The sequence below is a fragment of the Sceloporus occidentalis genome, unplaced genomic scaffold, assembly GCF_023333645.1.
Source record: "Sceloporus occidentalis isolate IW3139 unplaced genomic scaffold, rSceOcc1.0.p SCAF_194, whole genome shotgun sequence".
Lineage (NCBI taxonomy): Eukaryota > Metazoa > Chordata > Lepidosauria > Squamata > Phrynosomatidae > Sceloporus > Sceloporus occidentalis.
The window spans coordinates 351,599-358,200 of NW_028317174.1; the positions used below are offsets into that span (position 1 = coordinate 351,599).

Consider the following 6,602-nt stretch of genomic DNA (forward strand, 5'->3'; position numbering starts at 1 on the left):
ATTGTTGTACTGTCTATACTGCTGCTTTGAGTCTGGGATTTGTACCAGGCAGAGAAGTTCTCTGGTAGTGAACCTTCAGTCCACCTTCAGGGCAGCTTATTGACCTAGACATGAGAACATTTTGCACGGTGTCAGATAGCCTGCTTGATATCTTGGCTATTGCTACAGCAGCCCTGGAAGGTAGGGCAATCCTACAAATAAATAGCTCCATGCTCTAGATGGAGAGTTGCTTCCCTGGAGGCTGAATTTGGATTCAAGGTGAGATTTGACCCCAGGCCAGGGCTGATTTTAACCACCGTGGGTCTGCTTGTGAAGGAGTCAAGTTTCCGTGATATTTCAAGTGCAATGGTTAGCATTCTGAATACCTGTGAAAGCGAGAGGAGGTCCTACTGTGATATTACTATTATATCAACCAAAGAATAAAATATAGTTATTTAGAATAAAGAAGGAAAAACAATAATGATGATTCAAATATTTCACACTTCTACCAAATAAGACACACTTACAAGATTATGGTTGTTGAAGATTCATTGCTAGCATTGAATGGTCTCAGTCTGGTCTAATGCCCAAAGAATTCAAGAAGGATATCTACTGCATCCTGGACATTGATTTTAACCAATTCTTATCCTCTAATGAGAAAGATAACATAATGTCATCTGCCACCTTTTTCTGTGATGAAATTATGTCACCGTTATCAGTGAGCTGCCTTGGGCCTTTCTCCTCTGGGGGAAAAGTAGCAATGGGGGCCCGTACAGACAGGCCAAAATAAAGCTGCTTCGGGTCACTTTGGAGATATGCTGTTTAAATGATGCATGTATCCTAAGAGTCCAGATACTGCACCAAACTTCCAGACTCTTAGGACACATGCATCATTTAAACAGCATACCTCCAAAGTGACTCGAAGCAGCTTTATTTTGGCCTGTCTGTACGGGGCCATAGAAATGAAATATAAATTAATAAATGTAATCATATTAATATCTAAATTATGTCTGGTTTTTATTATACTTGGGGCCATTTATCACTAGTAATGAGTGCTGAAGTCTGCCTTGTAGTCATTTTATTTTATGTATTTTAGCTGATAACATTTTCTTTAGGCAAACATAATCAAAAATTGGTATCATTTAACCACCCTATGTGCTCTAATACTAAGGTCAGGTTTTTTTGCACCAGAAGAATATATCTGTACCATAAGTTCTGTAGCTTCTTTGTGGCCCAGTTCTGTCTGGGATATGTGTGAGGCTACTATTCCTTCTGTCACATAATGCAAAAGAATTACTTTAATTCCCATAGCTTAGCAACTGCAAAATGCTCAACTTGTATTTCCCCGTTTTGGGTAGCTGTATCTGTAACCTTAAATCTACAGCCTACCTGTAGCCTATATCAGCTCTTAGTTCCTCTCTAGTTTTATACATGTAGGCCATATCATGAAACTTTAGGTAGGTGATTTTCATTCTAAGATCCCAATCCCTGTATAGGTTAAAACTACCTTATCACACTGAAGTAAAGGTTTTAAAATTCTACACCATTGTACTTTAAAAAATACACAATGAACTCAGTTGAACTGGCCAGTGAATATTATAGAAGAGCAGAAATTTTAAAGAAAGTCTGCCCAATCTAAGACATAACCAAGATGAATTCTATTCAATATAGCAACAGCATTACCCTTCATGGCTTAGCACTTCCCTTCATTAACATTATTGTTGGTGAAGTTGAAAGCTTTCATAGCCATCATCCATAGTTTTTTGTGGGTTTTTCGGGTTATGTGGCCATGTTCTGGAAGAGTTGATTCTTGACATTTTGCCATCATCTATGACTGGCATCTTCACAAGAACTCTAACCATCATCCAAAAAAAGAAGCATGATAAAAATACTGGTAGACTGTGCAAAAAGATCTGTGAAACCCACTTCTTGGAAGATGATCTGAAGCACCTAGACTGGGCTCTACAGGCTATTGGTTATTCCAGCTCAGACATCAGAAGGGCTGACAGACACCCCCCCCCCAAAAAAAAAAAAACAAACCATACAACCATCCAAAGGGAAAGTATTTTACTGTACATCAAAGGACTCCCAGAAAGAATGGGGAAACTGGTGAGGAAACACAAACTCTAAACAGTCTACAAACCAACCAGGAAAATCCAACAAATGCTGCACTCAGTGAAGGACAGGAGAGACCCTTTCATGACCACAGGAGATTACCACATACCATGCTCCATGTTGATGTTATTGTTAACTGCCTTTGAGTTGCTCTCATCTCATGGAGACCCTGTGGATGAGACATCTCTTAGACTTTCAGTCTTCAACTGCTCTGCTCAAGCCCTGCAGGCCATGGCCTCCCTGATTTAACCATCTAGCGTCTGGTCTTCCATTCTTTCTACAACCCTCTATCTTTCCCAGCATCATTGTCTCCCCTAATGAGAGACAGTGACAATCTCAATTTTGTCATTCTGTTTTCCAGGGAAGGTTTTGGCTTGATCTGTTCTAGTACCCATTTGTTTACCTTCTTGGCCATTTACACGTGGAGCTGGTGGAGCTGGTGGAGGAGCTGGAACAGGACCTGAGCCAGCTCTCCTTGGACGAGCTCTCCGCCTTGGTGGAGGAGACCAGGTGTGAGAATGCCATCCTCAAGCTGGAGACGGACATGTTTGAGAAACATGTCAACCGGCTGGAGTCCCAGAAAATGGCCACAGAACAGCATGGCTCTTTGCTGGGCATGGGACAAGTGCCATACGGATGAGGTAGGCATAATTCTAAGTCCCACATCCCAATAGAGTGCCCCGTCTGCCTGACCATGGAGCAGAAATGTAACCTGGTCCAGAGGGAACTGGAGGAGACCAAAGAGGACATGCGGCAGGTGAAGGAGAACTCAGAGAGGATCATGCATTATCTCCAGACAGTCCTAGAGGAAGCAGACATTCCAGGATGGACATTAAGAAAGCCGCTGCAGACTTTGAAAAAGATCATCAAAACCATCACCAAAAAGAAAGGGAGCATCATCACTTCCAAAAAGATGTTGAAATACATGGAAGACAAGATGCGCCTCAGGGATGCCCTGAAAGAGAAATATCGCTTAAAAAACAATTCCCTCAAAGTACAGGTGAAGAAGATGCAGACGCAGCTGAAGCAGAAAGAGGAGCTTGGGGAGGCCCTTCATGAGGTAGATTTTCAACAGCTGGGTAGAATTGACCGTGAATTAATCCTTGCTGAGCTGGAATGAGCCAAGGCTGAGGCTCTGAACAAAAAGCTACGGAAGCAGCTGGCCAAAAACAAAGTGCCTCCAGTCCTCGACTATGTCCACGAGACAATGGCTATCCAAAAGCTCAAATAGAAATCAAAATCTGGGAGAGGAAGGTGGAGATCTCAGAGCTGACCTTACAGACCTATTGCTGTGCTTGTCACAAGGCAAAGATGCCCAGGAAACAGCTGCATGAGTTTTTTTCCTGAGAAACAGCCCAGCACCCAGGTTCAAGGATGACAAGTCGTGGCTCTTGGATTAATTTTCTGAGGTCAGTTGCCTAATTTCATGTTGATGAATGAGCCCAAGGACACAAAGAGGTGGTGGACACACTAGGGAGAAAAACAGGAAAGGCCAAAACAAATGGAGTGATTGAAGGAGTGGCAACAACGCTTTGTAGGGTCAATAAAACATCTAGCAAAAGTTTTCTGTCCCTCACCAGCAACCTGCTGGTGAGGAGGCAGATGAAGTATCCGAAGGTTGTTTTTCTTTTTAACTTTGGACTCCATTAATTCATTACCAGTATACATCCCCTTAATGGAATTTGTTCAGTAGAGTAAAAAAAGAAGAACCAAGTATGATACAATATAATAACACCCTTCTTCACCTATGAACTAGAGGACACCAGCTGTCATCACACACACAGTAGCACCACTGTTTGCTTTGGAATCTATTGACGTTCACTGAATTTGTTTGTATGCTGTTCTAGTGACAGATTGCCATCCTGAAGATATAAATATCATTAGCTAAATATATTTTCAAATATTTAAAGTATGTTAGAGTAGCATCTGCTTCCTGCTAAAATAGATTCCTCAGTTGCCCATTTTCAAAGAATGACATTTTCACATATGCATATCCCATCAGTGTTTATGAAGGTTGCAACTCACCACACAGTTGTGTAACTGAGCCAGTGAAAGATGAATGGAGCCTGTTTGCAAGCATGTGTATGGACGATTTAACAGCAGCAGCAGCTTATTGGCTGTCTATGTTGTATTATTTATGTCATTCATTTGTGTGCAGTAAAAATATGAGTGAAAAACATTTTTATATTACTGTGGATGTCCACTACATTTCCTTCCAGTCTTTTTCTTCTCTGTCTCTAATATTTATTTATTATTACAATAACCTCAAGCTATCAGTGTAACTATTCTAATTCTATTTTGTTCTAGGACAGATGAAACAGTAATTCCAGTATCAAGTTTGCCTTATTGAGGCATGAGAAACAATTATAGGTGACATTCCTATCATTCTGATAGGAATGATGTTGTGTTCGTCTGCTTCTGAGAAGCAAAGAGTTCTGTGTGTTGTGATGCTGAACATCACAACCCTGGTGACAGTGTGAGCAGGGTATGGGGCAATTTTTAAACTGGCTCCCACCTTTTCTTGTCTTCTTCTGTATCCACAGCATCTCTCTCTCTCTCTCCTATTGATTAGTACCATCTTTGGTGGTCACTTAAGGCCTGGATTTTTAGTACTAATTTCAAGATTTGCTAACATTAGAAAAATGTTTATAACCACTGATACATGGAAGAATTATGGGACACTTAGGATATGGTTGCCAAATTAGATTTGGTGAGAACTTGGTGCATCTTTAGGGGAACTTGATTATGCAAAATTGCTGTTCAGGTCATGGTGTCCAGAGATGGAGCATGAGGGTTATCCTCAGTGGTGCACCTGACCTCCACCCATTTTTAGTCCTGGGCTTAGAGAGAACTAGGAGATATTTCACAGGAGAAATGGATGGTATCAAGGAAAACCTTGCTATATATTCAGATGGGGGGTTCAGGAGTTGTCTGGGTTTTAAGATTCTACAACAGACTCCTATTCTGGAACTTCTATTGTTTTATTGGTTCAGTGTAGTTAAATATCAAGAGAGTACAGTAGAGTCTGTCCATCTTCAGAATGGAAAAGCCTAGCAAACAACATAGGAAGCTGTTCTTGCCAATCAGACATTGAAATTTTGTGTCTTTGTTGTTTTAGTAAAGGACCATATTCAAATTTGTAAAATCTAAAACAAAAAATTTCACACAGGGGAGGGGGAAGGTCACCTGCTATAGTTTAAAAGGAGGATACAGTGAAGAAGAGAATCTGGGATCAATTTGGACTACAGCTCCTATAGCTGGAAGAGGAATATAGGAGCTGTAGTCCAAAACTTCCAAGCTGTAGTTTTCTCTCTCTCTTGCTCTCTCTACCTCTCCCTCTCTTTATAAATATGAAGCACATTAGTGTCCCATTAAAATGCAGCTTTTTAACCGTCTAACTAAAAAGATTGTATGTACAGCGCTGTGTAAATTTACAGTGCTTCATAAATAAAGGTTAATAATAATAAATAAAAGCCAAATGGCCCTCCAGCTGTTGTTGGACTGCAGGTTCTAACACTCCTAGCTGACGAATTCTGGGAACTATAGTCCAACAACATTCAGACCTTGAAAACTATGCAGGCTCAGTTAGTACTTGGATGGGAGCCTGCCAGGGAATACCGGATGCTGTGGGGTATCATTCAGAGAAAGGAACTAGCAAAACCACTTGAGGATTTCTTGCCTAAGAAAACCATATGAAAATCATGGGGTTGTCATAAGTTGATGGGTGTCTTGAAGGTGTGTGTGCATGTACGCAGACACACACTTTGTAATCTCTGCAGCCCCTGGATCCAGGTGGGCCATATCGGGTTCTGTGGCTCCTAGAATTTTCTTGGCTTGTACATAAAAATGTGTGTGTGTGTATATATATATATATATATATATATATATATATATAGTGAACTGCAATAAATGATTATCACATCCCTATTGCAGGATTGCAGAGTGGGAAATCTACCACCATTTTATAGTTTCTTTCTCCTATTTGATTAAGTTCAAAAAACAAATTGAAAAGTTGTTTCAGTTTTAAGCCAAGATATGAAACTATCTCTGAACTCTGATAAGCAAGCTTTTAAAAGAAATGTTCAAAGCCATAGGCAAATAAAATTGCTGAGGTTCCTTTTTAAAAAAGAAATCACAGCATTTACCTCCTATTAGATAGCATTGTATGCTAATCCACAGCTGCTACCATTTTTGTGATTTTTTTGTCCTATAAAATCTTTTGCTAATCCATGCTTACATAATTTGTGATAACAACGGAGAATGAATTCAAAATAGCCTTTTCTGCATTAAATCCCATCTGATATTTTGGGTAGGTACGAAATGAATTAAGATAATAACAGCACAATTCTATCTATGGCTACTGAGAAGCAAATCCCACTGAATTCAGTGAGACTTATAACCAGACAAGTGTAAAAGGTATTTCTACAAGAAGGACACTTGGGCTGCGCATGTAGAGTGCATGGGAAGGCAGATGGAAAATTTCTTTTATATTTTTATTTTCTGTACAT

The 6,602-nt window shown here is 40.1% G+C and overlaps 1 pseudogene; it reads left to right on the plus strand.

The window, feature by feature from the left end:
• The first annotated feature begins 562 nt into the window (after positions 1-562).
• On the plus strand, positions 563-3,472 carry LOC149278312 (cilia- and flagella-associated protein 263-like; annotated as a pseudogene).
• The last annotated feature ends 3,130 nt before the right edge of the window (positions 3,473-6,602 follow it).